This window comes from Bombina bombina, chromosome 1 (genome assembly GCF_027579735.1).
Source record: "Bombina bombina isolate aBomBom1 chromosome 1, aBomBom1.pri, whole genome shotgun sequence".
Taxonomy (NCBI): Eukaryota; Metazoa; Chordata; class Amphibia; order Anura; family Bombinatoridae; genus Bombina; species Bombina bombina.
Genome location: NC_069499.1, coordinates 917,914,855 through 917,942,274, shown reverse-complemented (window position 1 = coordinate 917,942,274; position 27,420 = coordinate 917,914,855). Strand labels below are relative to the sequence as shown.

The following is a 27,420-nucleotide window of genomic DNA, read 5'->3' as shown; positions in this document are numbered from 1 at the left end:
TATATCCAGCCGTTATATGTAGTTCTTGAAAAAAGGGTAACCTATGTCTTATTTTCCCCACTGTCTAACTGTGCAACTTGGGCAAGTTAGTGTTTGGACAGTGCGCCTGCCTATTAATGATGAAAAAATAAAATCACCTTTTATCTTATATAAGAAAAAAAAAGAAAAAAGAAAAGAAAAAGCACAAATAAAAAAACGTTATTAATTACAGCAAACCTTGTCCAATAATTTTTCAGGCAAATAGTATTGATGTTTCTATTAGACAGTAATGCAGTTAGACAACAGTTTTACTAATCTGCAAGACCAAGTAAGATCAACAAGTAGAGGTTAATAACACACTATTTTGCACACCTTGTTCGTTACAAAATTTTGATATGCTTTTGATATGGGGTGCTTTCTGTATATACACCTCTGAACTTGTGGTCTATCTTTAGTCAAAGTGTTTGTTTGCAAGAAAAGTACAAAAAACTTGGTTTTACTCAGGTTAGTACTAGTTTTAAAAAAAGAAAAAGGGAAAAAAAAGAAAAGCATGACCTTAAACCTAGGCAGTTAGGAAAAGTTATAAACTATTATCTTGTCCTTAAAGCTTCTATATTTTGGATAGTCAATGAGGCAGAGTATTGCACAAAGAGATGTCCAGCAATTAGCTTATTATTCTGCAAGCAACATATGCAAAATTGTCCAGGTTAGTTAGTAGCAAAGTCTTAGTAATAGAAGCAGGTATCTGTTAATCTCTCAGCCAGAAAGCATAGCAAGCAGCATTTTTAGCAAATACATTTAGTAGAAGGCAAGTAGCTCATGTTTGTATGTGTTAGTTTTCTCAGGAGTTCATGCAAAAGTTAGTAGAATTAACAACAAGCTGAAAGGGATGACTCCTTTGAGTGAGCTCTCCTCGCTCACTGCACGCCGAGACCTATCTTGTCCTGGAAGATGGGCTTCTTGTAGCTGCAGTGGCTGTCTCTCCTAGGTAAACCTGTTCCCAACAGGTTCACCTCCAGCAGTTCCAGATCTCAGCCTGGGCCACCTAGCGAGCTCTCCCTCCCTCACGCAGCACCGGTGGGAGAGAGGGGAGAAGGTGGCAGGGTGAGCCTTTCTTGAGCAGGGATTCCTTCCTTGGTTCTTGACCCTGGGGTAGCACTACCTCCAATCCCTCTCACGCAGCACCGGTGGGAGAGGGATGGAGTAGTCAGCGCTGCAACCGAAATCCGGCGGTAAGCCTCAGGGGGAGGCCGCCTCAGGAGGGCGGATGGCGTCCCACACCACTCAGAGACAGCAGTCCCGGAACTCCGGGCACGCTGCCAAGGCAAGCAGGAAGGGAATCAGCGGCTACGGTGGGCAAACTTGCCTGTGATAGGCCTGTTGTTCTTGGTCCTCCGTCGAGGCAGGACCCAGCTTCAGCTTCGCTCACTTCACGGGAGCAGGAGGAGAAGAAGAACGGTGCACAGTGGGCGAGTGCGGCTCTGAGAAACTTGCTGTGAATCCTCGTCAGCAGTGGAGAGTAGCGTACAGACCACCCCGGGTAAATTCTCAATGGTTGCCGTGTTCCATGGGTCTAAGGGGTATTGGTCTGTTTGTACTGAAAAGGGGAGCAGAGGGGTCTTTAAAGATAGGAAGGTGTCTCCTGGGTTAGTCTCTATTCCTTTTTATTTTAGACATAGAAGGGGGCTGATAATCATACTATAACAGCGAGGTGTAGTTTGTCGCTTGTTTAGGTTCAGGTGCGATGTCTTAGGCTATCCCAATAGCTATCCCCTGGCTTGGGATGTGGCGCGAAGGAAACCGCCAGCAGCTGTAGGGTTGAAGCAGGCAGCTCAGCAGCACATGCTTGCTCCTCCTCCACCGGAACCAGCAAGAGTATGCCCAGAGCATGCCATTTTAAACGACTTTCTAATTTACTTCCATTAACAAAATGTGCAGATTCTTTTTATATTTAAACTTTTTGAGTCACCAGCTCCTACTGAGCATGTGCAAAAATAAGTGTGTATGCATTTGTGAATGGCTGATGGCTGTCACATGGTACGTGTATGCACTTGTGAATGGCTGATGGCTGTCACATGGTACAGGGGGAGTGGAAAAAGACATAACTTTTAAAATTGTCAGAAGAAAAATCTACTACTCATTTGAACTTCAGACTAAGTGCTATTGCATTGTCTTGTTATCTTGCATTTGTTGATTATGCAAATCTACTGTGTTGACTGGTCCTTTACACATGATGAATATATCTGTTTGCCTGAGAAATAAATAAATAAATTCTGTTTAGATTTAAAGGGACAGTTACTGTATTACAAGACATTCCTGTTGTCCTGCTGTAGAAGTCTAACATTTTTAAAACAAATTAACTTGTTTGGTGCAGTTGTTTTTCAACAACCAAACTCCAACCCCAGTTGCCTCATTTGCAGGAGCCAATTCTGTCTTAAAGGACTGTTACATACAATAGAATTGAATAATTGACAAATACACAATCAAAAGACAATTCAATAGCACTTACTTTGAATTTGAAATGAGCAGCAGTAGAATATTTACTGGCAAATTTCAAAGTTAATCCAATTTTCCCTCCCTCTATATCAGCCAATCACAAAATGCATATAAATATGTAATGCACACTTTTACACATGCTCATTTTGAGCTGGAGCTTCAGAAAGTATGCTTATAAAAAGATTGTGCACATTTTGATAATGGAGGCATATTGGAACATTTCTCTTGTTAAGTGTATCCAGTCCACGGATCATCCATTACTTGCGGGATATTCTCCTTCCCAACAGGAAGTTGCAAGAGGATCACCCACAGCAGAGCTGCTATATAGCTCCTCCCCTCACTGTCATATCCAGTCATTCTCTTGCAACTCTCAACTAAGATGGAGGTCGTAAGAGGACTGTGGTGTTTTATACTTAGTTTATTTCTTCAATCAAAAGTTTGTTATTTTTAAATGGTACCAGAGTGTACTGTTTATCTCAGGCAGTATTTAGAAGAAGAATCTGCCTGCGTTTTCTATGATCTTAGCAGAAGTAACTAAGATCCTTTGCTGTTCTCACATATTCTGAGGAGTGAGGTAACTTCAGAGAGGGAATAGCGTGCAGGTTTTCCTGCAATAAGGTATGTGCAGTTAAAATATTTTTCTAGGGATGGAATTTGCTAGAAAATGCTGCTGATACCGAAGTAATGTAAGTAAAGCCATAAATGCAGTGATAGCGACTGGTATCAGGCTTATTAATAGAGATACATACTCTTAGAAAAGTGTATTTTAAAACGTTTGCTGGCATGTTTAATCGTTTTTTACATATGTTTGGTGATAAAACTTACTGGGGCCTAGTTTTTTCCACATGGCTGGCTTGAATTTTGCCTAGAAACAGTTGCCTGAGGCTTCCCACTGTTGTAATATGAGTGGGAGGGGCCTATTTTAGAGCTTTTTTGCGCAGCAAAAATTACAGACACAGACTTCCAGCTTCTTCCTGCATGATCCAGGACTTCTCTGAAGGGCCCAAAAGGCTTCAAAAGTCGTATTGAGGGAGGTAAAAAGCCACAGTAGAGCCACCGTTTTTGGTATTAAGGGGTTAATCATCCATTTGCAAGTGGGTGCAATGCTCTGCTAACTTATTACATACACTGTAAAAATTTCGTTAGTGTAACTGCATTTTTTCACTGTTATTTCAAAATTTGGGAAAATTTGTGTTTCTTAAAGGCACAGTAACGTTTTTTATATTGCTTGTAAACTTGTTTTAAAGTGTTTTCCAAGCTTGCTAGTCTCATTGCTAGTCTGTTTAAACATGTCTGACACAGAGGAACCTACTTGTTCATTATGTTTGAAAGCAATGGTGGAGCCCCATAGGAGAATGTGTACTAAATGTACTGTATTGATTTCACCTTAAACAGTAAAGATCAGTCTTTATCTATAAAAGAATTATCACCAGAGGGTTCTGTCGAGGGGGAAGTTATGCCGACTAACTCTCCCCACGTGTTAGACCCTTCGCCTCCCGCTCAGGGGACGCGCGCTAATATGGCGCCAATTACATCAGGGACGCCCATAGCGATTACCTTGCAGGACATGGCTGCAATCATGAATAATACCGTGTCAGAGGTATTATCTAGATTGCCTGAATTAAGAGGCAAGCGCGATAGCTCTGGGGTTAGGAGAGATACAGAGCGCGCAAATGCTGTTAGAGCCATGTCTGATACTGCGTCACAGTATGCAGAACATGAGGACGGAGAGCTTCAGTCTGTGGGTGACATCTCTGACTCGGGGAAACCTGATTCAGAGATTTCTAATTTTAAATTTAAGCTTGAGAACCTCCGTGTATTGCTTGGGGAGGTATTGGCTGCTCTGAATGACTGTAACACAGTTGCCATTCCAGAGAAATTGTGTAGGCCGGATAGATACTATGCGATGCCGGTGTGTACTGACGTTTTTCCTATACCTAAAAGGCTTACAGAAATTATTAGCAAGGAGTGGGATAGACCCGGTGTGCCTTTTTCCCCACCTCCTATATTTAGAAAAATGTTTCCAATAGACACCACTAAACGGGACTTATGGTAGACGGTCCCTAAGGTGGAGGGAGCAGTTTCTACTTTAGCAAAGCGTACCACTATCCCGGTTTAGGACAGTTGTGCTTTTTCAGATCCAATGGATAAAAAATTGGAGGGTTACCTTAAGAAAATGTTTATTCAACAAGGTTTTATTTTGCAGCCCCTTGCATGCATTGCGCCTGTCACGGCTGCGGCGGCATTCTGGTTTGAGGCCCTGGAAGAGGCCATCCAGACAGCTCCATTGAATGAAATTATTGACAAGCTTAGAACGCTTAAGCTAGCTAACTCATTTGTTTCTGATGCCATTGTTCATTTGACTAAACTAACGGCTAAGAATTCTGGATTCGCCATCCAGGCGCGTAGGGTGCTATGGCTTAAATCCTGGTCAGCTGACGTGACTTCAAAGTCTAAATTACTCAACATTCCTTTCAAGGGGCAGACCCTATTCGGGCCTGGCTTGAAGGAAATTATTGCTGACATTACTGGAGGCAAGGGTCATACCCTTCCTCAGGACAGGGCCAAATCAAAGGCCAAACAGTCTAATTTACGTGCCTTTCGAAATTTCAAGGCAGGAGCAGCATCAACTTCCTCCGCTTCAAAACAAGAGGGAACTGTTGCTCATTCCAGACAGGCCTGGAAACCTAACCAGTCCTGGAACAAGGGCAAACAGGCCAGAAAGCCTGCTGCTTCCCCCAAGACAGCATGAAGGAACGGCCCCCTATCCGCAAACGGATCTAGTGGGGGGCAGACTTTCTCTCTTCGCCCAGGCGTGGGCAAGAGATGTTCAGGATCCCTGGGCGTTGGAGATCATATCTCAGGGATATCTTCTGGACTTCAAAGCTTCTCCTCCACAAGGGAGATTTCATCTTTCAAGGTTATCAGCAAACCAGATAAAGAAAGAGGCATTCCTAAGCTGTGTGCAAGACCTCCTAGTAATGGGAGTGATCCATCCAGTTCCGCGGACGGAACAAGGACAGGGATTTTATTCAAATCTGTTTGTGGTTCCCAAGAAAGAGGGAACCTTCAGACCAATCTTGGATCTAAAGATCTTAAACAAATTCCTCAGAGTTCCATCATTCAAAATGAAACTATTCGGACCATCCTACCCATAATCCAAGAGGGTCAGTACATGATGACAGTGGACTTAAAGGATGCCTACCTTTACATACCGATTCACAAAGATCATCATCGGTTCCTAAGGTTTGCCTTTCTAGACAGGCATTACCAATTTGTAGCTCTTCCCTTCGGGTTGGCCACAGCCCCGAGAATTTTTACAAAGGTTCTGGGCTCACTTCTGGCGGTTCTAAGACCGCGAGGCATAGCGGTGGCTCCGTATCTAGACAACATCCTGATACAGGCGTCAAGCTTTCAAATTGCCAAGTCTCATACAGAGATAGTTCTGGCATTTCTGAGGTTGCATGGGTGGAAAGTGAACGTGGAAAAGAGTTCTCTATCACCACTCACAAGAGTCTCCTTCCTAGGGACTCTTATAGATTCTGTAGAGATGAAAATTTACCTGACGGAGTCCAGGTTATCAAAACTTCTAAATGCTTGCCGTGTCCTTCATTCCATTCCACGCCCGTCAGTGGCTCAGTGCATGGAAGTAATTGGCTTAATGGTAGCGGCAATGGACATAGTGCCATTTGCGCGCCTGCATCTCAGACCGCTGCAATTATGCATGCTAAGTCAGTGGAATGGGGATTACTCAGATTTGTCCCCTCTACTAAATCTGGATCAAGAGACCAGAGATTCTCTTCTCTGGTGGCTTTCTCGGGTCCATCTGTCCAAGGGTATGACCTTTCGCAGGCCAGATTGGACGATTGTAACAACAGATGCCAGCCTTCTAGGTTGGGGCGCAGTCTGGAACTCCCTGAAGGCTCAGGGATCGTGGACTCAGGAGGAGAAACTCCTCCTAATAAATATTCTGGAGTTAAGAGCAATATTCAATGCTCTTCTAGCTTGGCCTCAGTTAGCAACACTGAGGTTCATCAGATTTCAGTCGGACAACATCACAACTGTGGCTTGCATCAACCATCAAGGGGGAACCAGGAGTTCCCTAGCGATGTTAGAAGTCTCAAAGATAATTCGCTGGGCAGAGTCTCACTCTTGCCACCTGTCAGCGATCCACATCCCAGGCGTAGAGAACTGGGAGGCGGATTTTCTAAGTCGTCAGACTTTTCATCCGGGGGAATGGGAACTCCATCCGGAGGTGTTTGCTCAACTGGTCCATCGTTGGGGCAAACCAGAACTGGATCTCATGGCGTCTCGCCAGAACGCCAAGCTTCCTTGTTACGGATCCAGGTCCAGGGACCCGGGAGCAACGCTGATAGATGCTCTAGCAGCTCCTTGGTTCTTCAACCTGGCCTATGTGTTTCCTCTGCTCCCTCGACTGATTGCCAAAATCAAACAGGAGAGAGCATCGGTGATTCTGATAGCGCCTGCGTGGCCACGCAGGACCTGGTATGCAGACCTAGTGGACATGTCATCTCTTCCACCAAGGACTCTGCCTCTGAGGCAGGACCTTCTAATACAAGGTCCTTTCAATCATCCAAATCTAATTTCTCTGAGACTGACTGCATGGAGATTGAACGCTTGATTCTATCAAGGCGTGGCTTCTCAGAGTCAGTCATTGATACCTTAATACAGGCACGGAAGCCTGTCACCAGGAAAATCTACCATAAGATATGGCGTAAATATCTTTATTGGTGTGAATCCAAGAGTTACTCATGGAGTAAGGTTAGGATTCCTAGGATATTGTCCTTTCTCCAAGAGGGTTTGGACAAAGGCTTATCAGCTAGTTCTTTAAAAGGACAGATCTCTGCTCTGTCTATTCTTTTGCACAAGCGTCTGGCAGAAGTTCCAGACGTCCAGGCATTTTGTCAGGCTTTGGTTAGGATTAAGCCTGTGTTTAAAACTGTTGCTCCCCAGTGGAGCTTAAACTTGGTTCTTAAAGTTCTTCAGGGAGTTCCGTTTGAACCCCTTCATTCCATTGATATTAAACTTTTATCTTGGAAAGTTCTGTTTTTGATGGCTATTTCCTCGGCTCGAAGAGTCTCTGAGTTATCTGCCTTAAATTGTGATTCTCCTTATCTGATTTTTCATTCAGACAAGGTAGTTCTGCGTACCAAACCTGGGTTTTTACCTAAGGTGGTTTCTAACAGGAATATCAATCAAGAGATTGTTGTTCCATCATTGTGTCCTAATCCTTCTTCAAAGAAGGAACGTCTTTTGCATAATCTAGACGTAGTCCGTGCCTTGAAGTTTTACTTACAGGCTACTAAAGATTTTCGTCAAACATCTGCCCTGTTTGTCGTTTACTCTGGACAGAGGAGAGGTCAAAAAGCTTCGGCAACCTCTCTCTCCTTTTGGTTTCGGAGCAAAATACGCTTAGCCTATGAGACTGCTGGACAGCAGCCCCCTGAAAGGATTACAGCTTATTCTACTAGAGCTGTGGCTTCCACCTGGGCCTTTAAAAATGAGGCCTCTGTTGAACAGATTTGCAAGGCTGCGACTTGGTCTTCGCTTCACACCTTTTCAAAATTTTACAAATTTGACACTTTTGCTTCTTCGGAGGATGTTTTTGGGAGAAAGGTTCTACAGGCAGTGGTTCCTTCCGTTTAAGTTCCTGCATTGTCCCTCCCATCATCCGTGTACTTTAACTTTGGTATTGGTATCCCACAAGTAATGGATGATTCGTGGACTGGATACACTTAACAAGAGAAAACATAATTTATGCTTACCTGATAAATTTATTTATCTTGTAGTGTATCCAGTCCACGGCCCGCCCTGTCCTTTTAAGGCAGGTCTAAATTTTAATTAAACTACAATCACCACTGCACCCTATGGTTTCTCCTTTCTCGTCTTGTTTCGGTCGAATGACTGGATATGACAGTGAGGGGAGGAGCTATATAGCAGCTCTGCTGTGGGTGATCCTCTTGCAACTTCCTGTTGGGAAGGAGAATATCCCACAAGTAATGGATGATCCGTGGACTGGATACACTACAAGAGAAATAAATTTATCAGGTAAGCATAAATTATGTTTTTAAAAAATATATAAATTTAAATGATTTATCTGAACTGTGAAACCACTGTCATATTGTCAGTATAAAGATCATTGTTTTTCTGTTCTTAGTTGTAAAAGCCAATTAAAGCAGAGCCCAGTTAGGGTGCTTTTTCAGTTTTGAGAATGGGAAAATCCACAATTTTCAGAGCTAAATTACAGGAAAAGTAGATAAAATAAATAATCAAAGTATATTGCAAAGTTGTTTCACTATCTGTAACAAAGCCATTTATATTAAAACCTCAAGGTTTTAACTGTCCGTTTAAATGTAAACTAATACTGCAGTATTGCTCATATTCTTCTTATTTTAACTCACTGTCTAATTAGGACAACTGCTTCTGCTACTGGTGGAGAAGGACATATATCAATCTTCAAATAAAACTAGCAAGGTTAAATCTGTCATTGGTCAATAAAGGATAATATACATAGTGACAATTATAGAGTATAAGGGTCTTTGAGAATGAGTGTTGTCATATAAATGTCCACAGAAAATGCTAATAAACAGATGGTGCAGTGATTATAGTGTTACAGATACTTTAGAGATGTGATCCTGCATTTTTTTTATATACTCGGATTTCCAGGAGCGCTATCTATAACCAGGTGGAATATAGTTATTAGAGGCGTAGATAGGAATCCTATACTAGATGACATCTAGTCCAAGGAGAGGACTTCATCAACATGAAAGGTTTATGCAAAGTCATTTATGTATTTTTTCTCATTTCTTTATTTTTCTCTGTAACTTTTGTGAAATGGGATATGGTTCAGTTTAAAGGGGCATTGCTGTGGACTATCAGGTAATGATTAAAAAAATTACTGCACATATCAATCCAATCATTGTGTAGGACCCCAGGCAGAACATCCTGTGATCTGAGATGTCATAGCAGAAAATGCAGAATGTCCGCAGAAAGAACAAGACACTTGCAGAAACTGCTTGCACTTGCAGCACTGCTCCACACCAGGCTGTTCTCTTTAAACAGTGCTGTGCTCTGGCTGTTTGAAGAGAACAGTCAATTGCAACTACACATTGCAATTAAGCTGGTGCTTCAGTGTCATTTCCTAATTTTAAATTCAATTTAATTTCAAAATAGCTTGCAGAAATATTCACAAAAAAAATACAATCTCACCCGAGAAAATGAAACGTTGCCTCTAGGGAGCAGGATACAGGTGTTTCAGGATTCTGCATCCCATCACATGAACTCCAGCTTCTCTGGAGAGTGGAAACACTACAATTTTTAAAGTTAAATTACAACTTAAATAGGCAAAATAAATAATGTTAATAAATAAAGTTATTTGCAAAGTTTTAAAATAATGCCTAATTAAAAACCTTATGTTTGATACAATTTTGAGTTTAAAGAGAAAGGAGATTAAAAATTATTTGATTCCGATAAGCATGCAATTTTAATCAGCTTTCCATTTTACTTCTCTTTTCTAATTTGCTTTGTTCTCTTGCTATCCTTTGTTATAAATCATACCCAGGTAGGCTCAGGTGCAGTTGGTGGCTGCACATTTATCCAGCTTGTAATTTGCTCACCTGATGTGTTATGCTAGCTCCCAATAATGCATTGCTTGCTCCTTTAGCAAAGGGTACCAAGAAAATTAAGTAAATGAAAAAGTTGTTTAAAATGGTTTGCTCTATCTGAGTCATGAAAGAATTCATGTTCCTTTAATGCCCCTTTAAGATGAAGTGGATCTCTGTCTCCTCACAGCCTTGCTGTATTAGCTGCCTGGCTGTTTGCAGTTATTTTGGTGTCTGCAGCACTCTGTGTGTGGCACTAGTGATGAATCGCATGCAGGGTTCTGTAAAATCTCACTTTGCTGTTTATCCCTCTGTGTTCATCCCAGTACTTTATCACCTTCAGAGTAGCTTGTACTTTTTCAACAAATGACAGGGTTCACAGTGAATGAGTTGTGCTTTGGTTCTTTATGTTAGAACTCTTCTGCTGAGTGGTTGTGTTAACGACAGGATTTTTCCTGGTGTGCCATAATAAATGTAATTTCCCTGCAGTGCTTGTGTTGTGGTTGAATCTGTGTTAAGACTATTGTAATAGAGTAAATGTTGAATGATATAGGTATAAGGTCATGTAATACATTGATAACCTGGCTTTTTTTTAATGCTTTACTTTTTACTAATTTCCCCCATATATATATTTATTTCTTACTGCTCTGTCTTCCTCTTTCTCTCTGACTGGGCTCTCCACGCATAGCGTATTTTGCTTAACAAGGGACTGAAATTCCTACCATTTTCAGTCCCATTTCCATAAAATATGTGCAACTGATTTGTAATCTGTCAGGTTTTGTATGTGTTTCTCATTTTATCCAAATGTTCATTTGTTCTCTCTATTTTTCGCCTTCGTTATCTCCTCTATATCTTTGTCTTCCTTGCATTAGTTCCTTATCTCCTTCTCATTTGCTTTCTTTTTCTCTTTCTGTATCTCTCTCTGGGCGTGGTATTCAAAACCTCGCTGGCATGTGGAGAAATCACACAAAATCTTTCGGATTTTTTTTAGACCTTGTATTGTAATGTAGGAGTCTCTGTTTCACATAAAAAACACTACATAGCAACATAAATATGTGTCAAGATAAAAGCTGTGTTTCTAAAAATGTTTTAATAGCCTCAATGTACTGACAAGACTTCTTAGAATATCATGCCTGAGCGGCGAGGTTTTGATTATTAACCCTCTGGGGCCAATTTATGAAAATGTGAGCGGACATGATACAATATAGCGTATCATGTCCGCCGCATATCAATAAATGCTGATAGCATATGCTGTCGGCATATATCATTGCACAAGCAGTTCTTGTATCTTCTTTACTTCTTTAGACCTTACGTTCTCATTCTTTCTTTCTATTTCATTCTCACTTTCTTCCTCTCCCTGTCTCTTCCTCATACCCTCATACTCTCTATTGCACCGATTGGGTAAAATTATTAAGATGCGTTTGCAGTTTTTTTTCGGCTTTGTGGAGCATGTTCGTATAAGTGAGCCTTTTCTACATATTTAAGAAGCAGAAACTACTTCTTTTTCTTCTCTGAGAACACAGAGGTAGTGAGATCAATCACCCCGACACTCGCTTGTTTGGGGTGATTGACATACCCTTCTCTAGCACAACTGGTTGCACTGAAGCAGGGGGCAGCATTGCACAAAAATACTCTTGTGCAATGTTACATTTCGCCATGCGACACAGCATTGCAGGTGGCAATTGCAGGTGGACAGGTTCACTACTTGCAAACCTGTCAGAATGCCGGGGCGGTCAATTTACCCCTATATGTTCTGGTTAATTCAGCTTGTGCTGTCCTGATTAATCACAGTGTGCCTGTGCAAGGGTTAGGTTATTTGTAGGATTACATTAGGATACACAGGCAAGAACTCTCAGTGGGAGAGATATACACATTTCAAACTACACACACTTTCTCTTATGCTGATTTTGTCCTATTTTTAAATCTTATTTTGTTTTCTCCATTCTTGTTTCTATTGCTTCCTTTTCCTTCCACACCTATTATGTATTTCTTTGTTATATTTCCTCTTATCTCACTTTACCCTCTCTCTTTTTTCCATACACTCCCACTGTGTCATGTTTGGCTCTGATTGTTTATTTACGTTGATTGCTGGCGTCCCCAGGAAAGTAGGATGCGGTCGTGTCTGTCAGGAGATCCATCTCTCCTCGACAGGAGCATAATCCCTGCTTTTATGAAAGAGGTTTTCACGATTTTGTTGTTAAAACTTTATTTTAACAAAGGCAAAAAAGTGTTTTTAACAATAGCTGATTATTCATATATATTTTAGAAAAATAGTACATCTAAGCGCATATTTAAAAATGAGGGTTTTTTTTAGATCATGTGCATACTGCTTTCTATGCAGACATTTTTTGCTGTAAATATCTTTTTTATTTTTTACTTTTTCTAAAGCATATTATAATTATTATTATACTATAGTAAAAAAGCGCCAACATTTTCTGCAGTGCTCTCCATGGGTATAAAAGATAAAAATTATACAATATTTTTAAGAGACAGGACATCATTTTTCAAAGAAATACAGGAGGAATTGAGGGCCCTTTTCCTATGGGATCTTACAATCTAGGCAGGTAGAAGGGTGAGAAACAGGAGGTGGGGACTGCAAGTGTGAGAATGAAAAGAGTGAGGGGAATTATTATGTAAGTGGAATTCATTTGTTACCAAGTTGGGTGTTAGGCTTTAGGGAGCGTTTAAAGGTGGATAAAAATAGTAATGTATATTTTTAGGTTGAAATACTTTTTATTCAAGTTTCACAACAGAAATATCATGACAGTTTAGTATGCATACAAACATTACTTAGGATTAGCCAAATACATGAACCAAGATGTTACATAATAAACCTTCTCCAGTCCCATTTTGTTTCTTATTTATATTTTCCCTCCCCTTACACCATCCCCTTACCCTCCTCCCGCATCCCTCCTTAACTTTTAAACTCATAAACTTCTAATAACTATAAACCTTACACCGTTCCCGTCTAGCAGTGTCCGTCAAAATATGTATTTGTTAGTTGTTTGTTATGGCATTAAAGAGTAACCCAAGTCTCACATTGCTTCAAAATTTGATTATACCCATTATTATTTATTCAGAGTCCAGTGGATATAAGATTCATATTACAACATTAAGAGCTCAACATTTCTATAAACATCTCAAGTAGATTAGAGTGTCCTTGTCTCTTGCTGATACTGATAGCTTTCTGGGGTGTGGATCTGACTGTTCAGATTTTACTTAATTACTTCTCTATGGTCAACAAACCCAGCCCCCAGTGTTCCCACCAGTTCTCGGCATGGACTCCTCCGTATTTGGAGCTACCACCTGTAAGATAGCTTTTAAACTTCCCTCATCTTATTAACCGCTAGTAAGAATGCAAATCTCGATGGTTCTGCTGTGGTAGTCTGTATTACCTCTAATGTTTGTGACCTATTCTCTCCTCTGAGAGAAGGCAAAACAACTATATACTTTCAGAAAGCCGTTTCCAGCCTTCCAGGTCCTGTAGGGTGTTCATGGTCTCTGCTTCCTCCTAGAGACTCTCGTCCAACGACTATTCTGAATAGTCCCTTTTGGTAATAGTGGTCTAGCTTTGGTGATGTCTTGGGAATTTTCTGGAAGCTCTGGACATTCTAGCTTTAGAAGTTGACAGAGTCCTGGTATGTCCAGCTGTTCTTTGATAGTGTAAGTGTTGCCTTCATGGAGTACGTGTAGGGCAAAGGGGAATCCCCACCTATATGTAATCTGGCTTTTCCTCAAGAGTTGCGTCAACGGACGCAGGGCATATCTCCGCTGTAGGGTTTTGACACTAAGGTCTTGATAGAATTGTATAATCGAGCCTTTGAACTTGAAAGTGGGGTTTTCCTCGCTGCCGACATAATCTCTTCTTTCTCTTGGAAGCGGAAAAGTTTCACAATTATATCTCTCGGGGGTTCTGCCTCTTTAGGTTTAGCTCTTAGAGCTCTATGAGCCCTTTCTAATTGGAATTTCTCCTCAGAAGACTCCCCTGTGATGGCTTGGAATAGTTGACGTAAATAGTCCCCTAAAGCAGATGGGGTGATTGACTCTGGAATGCCCTTCAGTCGGACATTACACCTCCGACTCCTGTTTTCCAGGTCTTCTAATTTGTCATTCATGTCCGCCAGCTCTTGCTGATGTTCTTTTAGTTGTTGTTTGACGTTGGTGATATCTTCCTCCATTGTTTCTTCTTTTTCCTCCAACGTTTCTATTCTAGTGCCTAATTCTGAAATGTCCTGTTTAATTTCTGTGAGGCTATTTGTAACCGTGCTCTGTAGAGCGTCCATCTTCTCCCACATTTTATCGAATATAGAGGTGATTTCCTGCTTGGATACAAGATTCTTAATATCCGATTTAGTTATTGGTATATTGCTGTTTTCTGTAGGATTAGCTTCTGTATCCTCTTCAATCTCCTCCTCATCTATCTCATCTTCTTTATCCAATATCTTATCTCCTTTCTGTGGTTTAAAGAAGATACTTGCTGCCGCTGGCTTAGATGTGCAGCTTGGTTTGCTATGTCTCCTAATTGACATGATATTTTATTAGTAGATGGGTCACTCTAGTGCCTAGTTGCTTTTTGTGAAAGGGAGTATGAGGTGTGTCTGTTAATCTTTTATGACACTCTTTGGGTGTTATTATGTCAAGTCTCCATTTTAAGGGTTAGATGCACCTGGAGCAGACAAACTATGCGTCCACCATTATGCTTGCCTAGGCTCCGCACCCCCGTCATGTATATTTTTAAATGCATAATGTTAGCCTAATTTTTTTGTTGGGGGGGGGGGGTAAGAGGTTACATTTTCAATTGTATACTAAAAAAACAATACCCACAATGATTCAGATAGAGCATACAATTGCAAAAACAAAAATCCAATTTACTTCTATTATTTTATTTGCTTTATTCTTTTGGTATTCTTGTTGAAAAGCATACCTAGGTAGATTTAGGAGCAGGGAGGTAGTTGCTGATTGGTGGGTGCATGTATATGCCTGATGTCATTGGCTTGCCGATGGGTTCAGCTCGATCCCAGTAGTGCGTTGCTGCTCCTTCAACAAAGGATACCAAGTGAATGAATCAAAATTGATAATAGAAGTAAATAGTAAAAGTTGTTTAAAATGTTATGCTCTATCTGAATCATGGAATACATTTTTTGGGTTCAATGTCCCTTTAAATTAGAAGCTAACATTTTTTTTTTTAAATGTACATGAAACTCAAAATGTTTTTTTTTTTCTTCATGATTGGGATAAAGCAATTGAGTAAATCAGGTGAGCATAGCTGCCAAAGTTTAAAACAAAATTCCAGGGACACTTTGCAACAGAGCAGCACCCATTTATTTTTTTTGCATAGCTCCACCCACTCCAAATCCACCCCAAAACAAGCACATCAAATATTAATAGTATACTTTAGCCATACTGATTGCTTAAAGGAATCGAAAATTCAAAATGAAACTTTCATGATAGAACATGTAATTTTTTTTTTTAAATTCACTTCCATTATCAAATTTACTTTGTTCTATTGGGTACATTTTGTTAAAAAATATATGAACATGTCTCAGCAAGTGGGAGCTAGCTGTTGATTGGTGGCTACATACATTTGTCTTCTGTCATTGGTTCACCAGATGTGTTCAGGTAGCTGACTTTAATTGTGTTTAATCCCTTTGCAGGTATTAAACACATGGTTATATGCAAGTATTAATGCTTACACATTAGAGCATTTTCTTTTTGCACTGGTATAGCCTTTTATTGCAGGTGAAATCATAAAGCTCACCTCCCTTATTCTCAAGCACATAATTGACATAAGAAGAATGCCTTTATAACAAGTACCAACATAAGCAAACAAGGATTACAAAATTAACCTTATTTGCATCTGTTTAACAGGATACCACAAAGCACACTAGTTCATATAGATGTTACCTAGCCTGAAATAAAACAATAATATTACCTTAATAGGTTTAACCTGCTTTCTTGGTGCTACTAGAAAGGAGAACATTATATGTTGAGGAATTGTATTGCTAAAACACTATTGAAATCTTCATAAGTAGATGACATTTTGAGGCAAATATTATTATTATTTTTATCTTTGCTGCTGCAATGATTTTTGGCAGTAGGTTAATAGACACAGAAATACCCAAGCAAATGTGGATTTTGTGTATGTTCTCTAAATTACAGTTCCAGCACATGCAAATCAAAGCCTCAGTATATAAATGGAAGCAATTTAAAAAGTTCCAAATTGTACAACACTATTGAGATACCTTGCTTTATCACACATTGCATTCTAACCACCCTGGTAATATATATCACATTTCATGGATTCTCCACTTGACACCTGTCTAAAGACTTCTAAACATAATTTTAACAGAAGGCCACCGATAAAGAGGACCACAGAAAAAAAACCTTACAGATAAGAAGAATATTAATAACAACTGTAAAATAAAAAAACACAGTGCCTTCTGTGGTGGGAGGACTGCACTGCACATAATGTTATGAAACTAATTACAGACTAAGTTGAAGAAGAGACAGTCTTAAATGGAAGGGACAATAAGCCAAAACACGGGACAGTTGGAAAATATGGGTGAGCTTGCAGCAGTTTATTGCTTCTCCTGAGCTTTTTACCAAAAGTAAAGAGCGAATTAGATAATAGAAGTAAATTGAAAGGTTATTTAGAATTGTATGCTCTATCTCAGGGGTGTCAAACTGGCGCACTATTTTTTTGCGGCCCACAATGCTTCTATGAAAAATAATTATAATATTCTTATTACTTAAAGAGCGAGTGCGCTTACTGTTAGGGTTGCGCATGAGTGCAACCTCCATTTTACTCTCTATTACTTTGACTGTATCCGTTTGTTTCCGGCTTTGCGATTCACTCATATAGTGTGAAGTGCATAATGATTTATTTGACATACGCAGCACTTCTTTATATGTGTTCATTACTATGGCAGCACTGATTTCCCACATCATTTTTGCCCATTCCTTTCCATAATTTTCTCTAACACTAAAATCACATACTTTATGTTTGATAAATATATATATATATATATATATATATATATATATATATATATATATATATATATATATAAATATAAAATTTCAAAGGAGTAAATATATTCTTGGCAGCTATCAGAACAGATATATATCTATCACTATATAAATAGTGGGTCACTATGCAGACAGCATTGTGATCCACTGTTTATGTTGCAAAGGAAATGTTATACTATGCGCATGCATATGCTAAACTATCAGCGCGCTCTGAATAGGGCTGCGAGAGGGAAAAAAAGCAGGGACGTGAGACAACAAGCAGATAGAGAATGTATCACCATCTTATAAGCATTAGAGAGTAATTTTGCGTTACAGAACACAATCTTTTGAAATGTATACAGTTATAGCAAACACCAATGCTGCATTTAGCAATGGCAAGATATCTAGGTAGTGTGTGACCCACATGAGTTGCATTTGTATGGAAAACTCAAATGAAACCCCTGCTCTATCTGAATTATGAAAGTGTAATTTTGTATTTATTGTCCCTTTAAGATATATATAATATTTAAAAATGACCAGGAAAAAATATTGTTTTCTATTTAAGCTACAACCATATGTTATGAAAATTACTTTAGGTCATCCACCAAAATAACATTTTTATGTAAGACCTTTTTATTTATTTATATTTTTACTTTCAACACATATTTAATCATTTAAGATTAGTAAATTTGATTAATCATGCAGTGTACCCTCAGAGAGATCCACAAATTCTGGTCTGTTTGTGTACGTCAAGATCTGGATACCCCAGCCACAGAGTATAATTTGCTAACTGATTTATGATAGGATTCAGTAATGTAACCTTTTAAGGCTCAAAGAAATGGGAATTTATGTTCCTATATATATATTTTTTAATTTCCATAACTAATTTATTGTTCAGAGAATCCAATACATCTACAAATAATAAACCAATAGCTCTTTGATTCTGCACAGGCAAAATTGACTGCATACACATTTCTACCTAACCTAAGACATTACATAAACTGTTGCTGCTATTCTTGCTCTCGTCTAATATTTTCACAAAAAGAAATTGTAAAACTTCTTCTTGGTTATTTATATTAACACAAAATGGATTACAATGATTCCCCACCACACGTCTGGGGAAGCACTTTACTACACAGATTAGATGACAATTTGCTGTTCCCTTAAAGCGATACACCATGGGCCATAATTTTCTACTTAATATAACTGTCATCATTATTAACCGTATAAATATGTTTTACTTTCTGGTTGGAAGATGCAGATCTTGAGCACTTTCTCGTATTAGGACCTGTATAGCTGCAGGGTGCCAAGATGAAATAAGACCCATGACAATCACATGGGTATTGTGTGATTAAATAGTGCTGGAAATTTACTTAGACCTGAGTGGAAGAGCCAGGAACTAATAGGCAGCATTAACCCTTAAGCAGCCTAACTAAGAGCGATTATCTCGGTTTCCTGTGATATAAAGGGGAACATAAACCTCAATTTTCTATTTATGTATCAGAAGTTATTCACTACATTGCATTTCACGACCTGCATGCAAAATGTTTAAAATATATTTAGGGTATTCAGGGTTAAAGTATCAAAAATGCAGGCTAAATAATTACTGAAAGTGCTTTGCAAAGATTATTAATTAAGCAAAATGAAACATTTATATGGATAACAAAGTTTCAAGTTTTCTGTCCCTTTAAATTCAGCAGAATTTTCAGAGATCGAACAATTCCCCCCCCTTTAAATAATGTATTTAACATTGTGATTTCTTGTCATGTTTAACCCCTTAAGTGTGGACGAGGACATGGTCATCATCCACACAATGTATTTAGTGTTGTCATCCACAGGGTGTGCTTTCAGAGCTCATTGTGGCCCCCTTGCACTTATTCTGCATCCCTGGTGGCTCCCCTGCACTTACCATGCATGACTGGTAGCTCCCCTGTACTTACCATAGATTACTGGTTGCTCCCCTGCACTTACCATACGTTACTGGTAGCTCCCCTGCACTTACCATGCATTACTGGTAGCTCCCCTGCACTTACCATGCATTACTGGTAGCTCCCCTGCACTTACCATGCATTACTGGTAGCTCCCCTGCACTTACCATGCATTACTGGTAGCTCCCCTGCACTTACCATGCATTACTGGTAGCTCCCCTGCACTTAACATGCATTAATGGTAGCTCCCCTGCACTTACCATAGATTACTGGTTGCTCCCCTGCACTTACCATGCATTACTGGTAGCTCCCCTGCACTTACCATGCATTACTGGTAGCTCCCCTGCACTTACCATACATTACTGGTTGCTCCCCTGCACTTACCATGCATTACTGGTAGCTCCCCTGCACTTACCATGCATTACTGGTTGCTCCCTTGCACTTACCATGGATTACTGGTTGCTCCTTTGCACTTACCATGCATTACTGGTAGCTCCCCTGCACTTACCATGGATTACTGGTTGCTCCCTTGCACTTACCATGCATTACTCGTTGCTCTCCTGCACTTACCATGCATTACTCGTTGCTCCCCTGCACTTACCATGCATTAATGGGGCGCAATCCGATATACAGCGTAGTTTTCGGCGCAAGCTAGGGAACCCGCGCCACCCGTAGTTTCACCCTGCACATCGGGGTATTATATATACCCCTCCGGCAGTTGCTAAAGTGCCGTAAGCCGGACAAACTAGCGATGTCCAGAAATAAGCGTAAGTACAAATTTCTGGAGTCGCCAGTGACTTACGGCACTTTAGAAACTGCCTGCGCCTCAAAAAACTAACTAAAGTTTAGATCTCCCGTAACTGTCTAACACGCCTCCCAAAAATAGCCCGACACGTATACCCCTATATCCGCAATCCCCCCCTCTCACTCCTAATAATAAATGTATTAACCCCTAGACCGACAACCCCCCACAACGCAATAAGCCTAATTATTAACCCCTAAACCGCCATAGCCCACACTGCAATAAACCTATCCTAGTATTAACCCCTAAACCGCCGCTCCCGGAGCCCACCGCCACCTACATTATATGTATTAACCCCCTAAATCGCCGCTCCTGGACCCCACCTCCACTAAATAAACTGTTTAACCCCTAAACCGCCGCTCCCGGACCCCGCCGCCACCTACATTAAATATATTAACCCCTAATCTGACCCCCCTACACCGCCGCCACCTACATTAAATATATTAACCCCTAATCTGACCCCCCCCACCGCCGCCACCTACATTAAATATATTAACCTCTAATCTGACCCCCTACACCGCCGCCACCTACATTAAATGTATTATCCCCTAAACCTAAGTCTAACCCTAACACCCCCTAACTTAATTATTATTTAAATAAATCTAAATAATATTAATATTATTAACTAAATTTTTCCTATTTAAAACTAAATACTTACCTATAAAATAAACCCTAAGATAGCTACTATATAATTAATTACATTGTAGCTATTTTAGAATTTATATTTATTTTACAGGTAACTTTGTATTAATTTTAACTAGGTACAATAGCTATTAAATAGTTAATAACTATTTAATAGCTACCTAGTTAAAATAATTACAAAGTTACCTGTAAAATAAATCCTAACCTAAGTTACAAATACACCTAACACTACACTATCCATAAATTAATTAAATAAATTAACTACAATTATCTAATATAAAATACAATTAAATAAACTAAACTATATTACAAAAACAAACAAACAAACACTAAATTACAAAAAATAAAAAAAAATTACAAGAAGTTTAATCTAATTACACCTAATCTAAGCCCCCTAATAAAATAAAAAAGCCCCCCAAAATAATAAAATTCCCTACCCTATACTAAATTACAAATAGCCCTTAAAAGGGCCTTTTGCGGGGCATTGCCCCAAAGTAATCAGCTCTTTTACCAGCCCTTAAAAGGGCCTTTTGCGGGGCATTGCCCCAAAGTAATCAGCTCTTTCTCCAACATAGGTGTGTCCGGTCCACGGCGTCATCCTTACTTGTGGGATATTCTCTTCCCCAACAGGAAATGGCAAAGAGCCCAGCAAAGCTGGTCACATGATCCCTCCTAGGCTCCGCCTACCCCAGTCATTCTCTTTGCCGTTGTACAGGCAACATCTCCACGGAGATGGCTTAGAGTTTTTTAGTGTTTAACTGTAGTTTTTTATTATTCAATCAAGAGTTTGTTATTTTGAAATAGTGCTGGTATGTACTATTTACTCAGAAACAGAAAAGAGATGAAGATTTCTGTTTGTATGAGGAAAATGATTTTAGCAACCGTAACTAAAATCCATGGCTGTTCCACACAGGACTGTTGAGAGCAATTAACTTCAGTTGGGGGAACAGTGTGCAGTCTCTTGCTGCTTGAGGTATGACACATTCTAACAAGACGATGTAATGCTGGAAGCTGTCATTTTCCCTATGGGATCCGGTAAGCCATGTTTATTACGATCGTAAATAAGGGCTTCACAAGGGCTTATTTAGACTGTAGACATTTCTGGGCTAAATCGATTCATTATTAACACATATTTAGCCTTGAGGAATCATTTTATCTGGGTATTTTGATATAATAATATCGGCAGGCACTGTATTAGACACCTTATTTCTTAGGGGCTTTCCCAAAGCATAAGCAGAGTCTCATTTTCGCGCCGGTGTGGCGCACTTGTTTTTGAGAGGCATGGCATGCAGTCGCATGTGAGAGGAGCTCTGATACTTAGAAAAGACTTTCTGAAGGCGTCATTGGTATCGTATTCCCCTTTGGGTTTGGTTGGGTCTCAGCAAAGCAGATACCAGGGACTGTAAAGGGGTTAAAGCTTAAAACGGCTCCGGTTCCGTTATTTTAAGGGTTAAAGCTTCCAAATTTGGTGTGCAATATTTTTAAGGCTTTAAGACACTGTGGTGAAAATTTGGTGAATTTTGAACAATTCCTTCATGTTTTTTCGCAATTGCAGTATTAAAGTGTGTTCAGTTTAAAATTTAAAGTGACAGTAACGGTTTTATTTTAAAACGTTTTTTGTACTTTCTTATCAAGTTTATGCCTGTTTAACATGTCTGAACTACCAGATAGACTGTGTTCTGAATGTGGGGAAGCCAGAATTCCTATTCATTTAAATAAATGTGATTTATGTGATAATGACAATGATGCCCAAGATGATTCCTCAAGTGAGGGGAGTAAGCATGGTACTGCATCATTCCCTCCTTCGTCTACACGAGTCTTGCCCACTCAGGAGGCCCCTAGTACATCTAGCGCGCCAATACTCCTTACTATGCAACAATTAACGGCTGTAATGGATAATTCTGTCAAAAACATTTTAGCCAAAATGAACCCTTGTCAGCGTAAGCGTGGCTGCTCTGTTTTAGTTACTGAAGAGCATGACGACGCTGATATTAATATCTCTGAAGGGCCCCTAACCCAATCTGAGGGGGCCAGGGAGGTTTTGTCTGAGGGAGAAATTACTGATTCAGGGAACATTTCTCATCAGGCTGAATCTGATGTGATTACATTTAAATTTAAGTTGGAACACCTCCGCATTTTGCTTAAGGAGGTATTATCCACTCTGGATGATTGTGAAAAGTTGGTCATCCCAGAGAAACTATGTAAAATGGACAAGTTCCTAGAGGTGCCGGGGCTCCCAGAAGCTTTTCCTATACCCAAGCGGGTGGCGGACATTGTTAATAAAGAATGGGAAAGGCCCGGTATTCCTTTCGTCCCTCCCCCCATATTTAAAAAATTGTTTCCTATGGTCGACCCCAGAAAGGACTTATGGCAGTCAGTCCCCAAGGTCGAGGGAGCGGTTTCTACTTTAAACAAACGCACCACTATACCCATAGAGGATAGTTGTGCTTTCAAAGATCCTATGGATAAAAAATTAGAAGGTTTGCTTAAAAAGATGTTTGTTCAGCAGGGTTACCTTCTACAACCCATTTCATGCATTGTCCCTGTCACTACAGCCGCATATTTCTGGTTTGATGAACTGATAAAGGTGCTCGATAGTGATTCTCCTCCTTATGAGGAGATTATGGACAGAATCAATGCTCTCAAATTGGCTAATTCTTTCACTCTAGACGCCACTTTGCAATTGGCTAGGTTAGCGGCTAAGAATTCTGGGTTTGCTATTGTGGCGCGCAGAGCGCTTTGGTTGAAATCTTGGTCGGCTGATGCGTCTTCCAAGAACAAGCTACTAAACATTCCTTTCAAGGGGAAAACGCTGTTTGGCCCTGACTTGAAAGAGATTATCTCTGATATCACTGGGGGTAAGGGCCACGCCCTTCCTCAGGATCGGCCTTTCAAGGCAAAAAATAGACCTAATTTTCGTCCCTTTCGTAAAAACGGACCAGCCCAAAGTGCTACGTCCTCTAAGCAAGAGGGTAATACTTCTCAAGCCAAGCCAGCTTGGAGACCAATGCAAGGCTGGAACAAGGGAAAGCAGGCCAAGAAACCTGCCACTGCTACCAAGACAGCATGAAATATTGGCCCCCGATCCGGGACCGGATCTGGTGGGGGGCAGACTCTCTCTCTTCGCTCAGGCTTGGGCAAGAGATGTTCTGGATCCTTGGGCGCTAGAAATAGTCTCCCAGGGTTATCTTCTGGAATTCAAGGGACTTCCCCCAAGGGGAAGGTTCCACAGGTCTCAGTTGTCTTCAGACCACATAAAAAGACAGGCGTTCTTACATTGTGTAGAAGACCTGTTAAAAATGGGAGTGATTCATCCTGTTCCATTAAGAGAACAAGGGATGGGGTTCTACTCCAATCTGTTCATAGTTCCCAAAAAAGAGGGAACGTTCAGACCAATCTTAGATCTCAAGATCTTAAACAAATTTCTCAAGGTCCCATCGTTCAAGATGGAAACCATTCGAACTATCCTTCCTTCCATCCAGGAAGGTCAATTCATGACCACGGTGGATTTAAAGGATGCGTATCTACATATTCCTATCCACAAGGAACATCATCGGTTCCTAAGGTTTGCATTCCTGGACAAACATTACCAGTTTGTGGCGCTTCCTTTCGGATTAGCCACTGCTCCAAGGATTTTCACAAAGGTACTAGGGTCCCTTCTAGCGGTGCTAAGACCAAGGGGCATTGCAGTAGTACCTTACCTGGACGACATTCTGATTCAAGCGTCGTCCCTCCCTCGAGCAAAGGCTCACACGGACATCGTCCTGGCCTTTCTCAGATCTCACGGCTGGAAAGTGAACGTGGAAAAGAGTTCACTATCCCCGTCAACAAGGGTTCCCTTCTTGGGAACAATTATAGACTCCTCAGAAATGAGGATTTTTCTAACAGAGGCCAGAAAAACAAAACTTCTGGACTCTTGTCGGATACTTCATTCCGTTCCTCTTCCTTCCGTAGCTCAGTGCATGGAAGTGATCGGGTTGATGGTAGCGGCAATGGACATAGTTCCTTTTGCGCGCATTCATCTAAGACCATTACAACTGTGCATGCTCAGTCAGTGGAATGGGGACTATACAGACTTGTCTCCAAAGATACAAGTAAATCAGAGGACCAGAGACTCACTCCGTTGGTGGCTGTCCCTGGACAACCTGTCACAAGGGATGACATTCCGCAGACCAGAGTGGGTCATTGTCACGACCGACGCCAGTCTGATGGGCTGGGGCGCGGTCTGGGGATCCCTGAAAGCTCAGGGTCTTTGGTCTCGGGAAGAATCTCTTCTACCGATAAATATTCTGGAACTGAGAGCGATATTCAATGCTCTCAAGGCTTGGCCTCAGCTAGCGAGGACCAAGTTCATACGGTTTCAATCAGACAACATGACGACTGTTGCGTACATCAACCATCAGGGGGGAACAAGGAGTTCCCTAGCGATGGAAGAAGTGACCAAGATTATTCTATGGGCGGAGTCTCACTCCTGCCACCTGTCTGCTATCCACATCCCGGGAGTGGAAAATTGGGAAGCGGATTTTCTGAGTCGTCAGACATTGCATCCGGGGGAGTGGGAACTCCATCCGGAAATCTTTGCCCAAGTCACTCAGCTGTGGGGCATTCCAGACATGGATCTAATGGCCTCTCGTCAGAACTTCAAAGTTCCCTCCTACGGGTCCAGATCCAGGGATCCCAAGGCGGCTCTAGTGGATGCACTAGTAGCACCTTGGACCTTCAAACTAGCTTATGTGTTCCCGCCGTTTCCTCTCATCCCCAGGCTGGTAGCCAGGATCAATCAGGAGAGGGCGTCGGTGATCTTGATAGCTCCTGCGTGGCCACGCAGGACTTGGTATGCAGATCTGGTGAATATGTCATCGGCTCCACCTTGGAAGCTACCTTTGAGACGAGACCTTCTTGTTCAGGGTCCGTTCGAACATCCGAATCTGGTTTCACTCCAGCTGACTGCTTGGAGATTGAACGCTTGATTTTATCGAAGCGAGGTTTCTCAGATTCTGTTATCGATACTCTTGTTCAGGCCAGAAAGCCTGTAACTAGAAAGATTTACCACAAAATTTGGAAAAAATATATCTGTTGGTGTGAATCTAAAGGATTCCCTTGGGACAAGGTTAAGATTCCTAGGATTCTATCCTTCCTTCAAGAAGGATTGGAAAAAGGATTATCGGCAAGTTCCCTGAAAGGACAGATTTCTGCCTTGTCGGTGTTACTTCACAAAAAGCTGGCAGCTGTGCCAGATGTTCAAGCCTTTGTTCAGGCTCTGGTTAGAATCAAGCCTGTTTACAAACCTTTGACTCCTCCTTGGAGTCTCAATTTAGTTCTTTCAGTTCTTCAGGGGGTTCCGTTTGAACCCTTACATTCCGTTGATATTAAGTTATTATCTTGGAAAGTTTTGTTTTTAGTTGCAATTTCTTCTGCTAGAAGAGTTTCAGAATTATCTGCTCTGCAGTGTTCTCCTCCTTATCTGGTGTTCCATGCAGATAAGGTGGTTTTACGTACTAAACCTGGTTTTCTTCCAAAAGTTGTTTCTAACAAAAACATTAACCAGGAGATTATCGTACCTTCTCTGTGTCCGAAACCAGTTTCAAAGAAGGAACGTTTGTTGCACAATTTGGATGTTGTTCGCGCTCTAAAATTCTATTTAGATGCTACAAAGGATTTTAGACAAACATCTTCCTTGTTTGTTGTTTATTCAGGTAAAAGGAGAGGTCAAAAAGCAACTTCTACCTCTCTCTCTTTTTGGATTAAAAGCATCATCAGATTGGCTTACGAGACTGCCGGACGGCAGCCTCCCGAAAGAATCACAGCTCATTCCACTAGGGCTGTGGCTTCCACATGGGCCTTCAAGAACGAGGCTTCTGTTGATCAGATATGTAGGGCAGCGACTTGGTCTTCACTGCACACTTTTACCAAATTTTACAAGTTTGATACTTTTGCTTCTTCTGAGGCTATTTTTGGGAGAAAGGTTTTGCAAGCCGTGGTGCCTTCCATTTAGGTGACCTGATTTGCTCCCTCCCTTCATCCGTGTCCTAAAGCTTTGGTATTGGTTCCCACAAGTAAGGATGACGCCGTGGACCGGACACACCTATGTTGGAGAAAACAGAATTTATGTTTACCTGATAAATTTCTTTCTCCAACGGTGTGTCCGGTCCACGGCCCGCCCTGGTTTTTTAATCAGGTCTGATAATTTATTTTCTTTAACTACAGTCACCACGGTACCATATGGTTTCTCCTATGCAAATATTCCTCCTTAACGTCGGTCGAATGACTGGGGTAGGCGGAGCCTAGGAGGGATCATGTGACCAGCTTTGCTGGGCTCTTTGCCATTTCCTGTTGGGGAAGAGAATATCCCACAAGTAAGGATGACGCCGTGGACCGGACACACCGTTGGAGAAAGAAATTTATCAGGTAAACATAAATTCTGTTTTTACCTGTAAAGTGAGCCGTCTTCACCCAGCCAGGCACCACTGGTCATACGATATGGCAGAAGAGGACATCCGGACCGGCAGAAGTCTTCATCCGATCGGGGCAGAAGAGGTCCTCCATCCGGCAGAAGTCTTCATCCAAGCGGCATCTTCTATCTTCATCCTTCCGGCGATGAGCGGCTACATCTTGAAGACCTCCGGCGCGGAACATCCTTCTTGGCCGACGACTACCCGACAAATGGCTGGTCCTTTAAATTATGTCATCCAAGATGGCGTCCCTCGAATTCCGATTGGCCAATCGGAATTAAGGTAGGAAAAATACGATTGGTTGATTTAATCAGCCAATCGGATTGAAGTTCTATGGGGAAAAAAACTACGTGGGTGAAATATACGTGCCACATTTATATGCAGCTCTGCATATAGGATACCAAACCGGCGCAAAAACCGGCGTCGCCGGCTTTTGCGGGCGACACTGCATATCGGATGGGGCCCCTGGTTGCTCCCTTGCACTTACCATG

General features: G+C 41.0%; 1 protein-coding gene across 3 annotated transcripts in view; it reads left to right on the top strand.

The window, feature by feature from the left end:
- Nucleotides 1-27,420, top strand: part of PIEZO1 (piezo type mechanosensitive ion channel component 1) — a 627,492-nt gene that overhangs the window by 316,969 nt on the left and 283,103 nt on the right. Inside the window, exon 1 of one of the 3 annotated variants that reach the window (XM_053707404.1) lies at nt 9,243-9,266. The exons of the other annotated variants lie outside the window; for them this stretch is intronic. The gene's annotated coding sequence lies outside the window, so the exon portion shown is untranslated. Of the gene's footprint in view, nt 1-9,242; nt 9,267-27,420 lie in introns of those variants that run through there. 3 annotated transcript variants of the gene reach the window in all.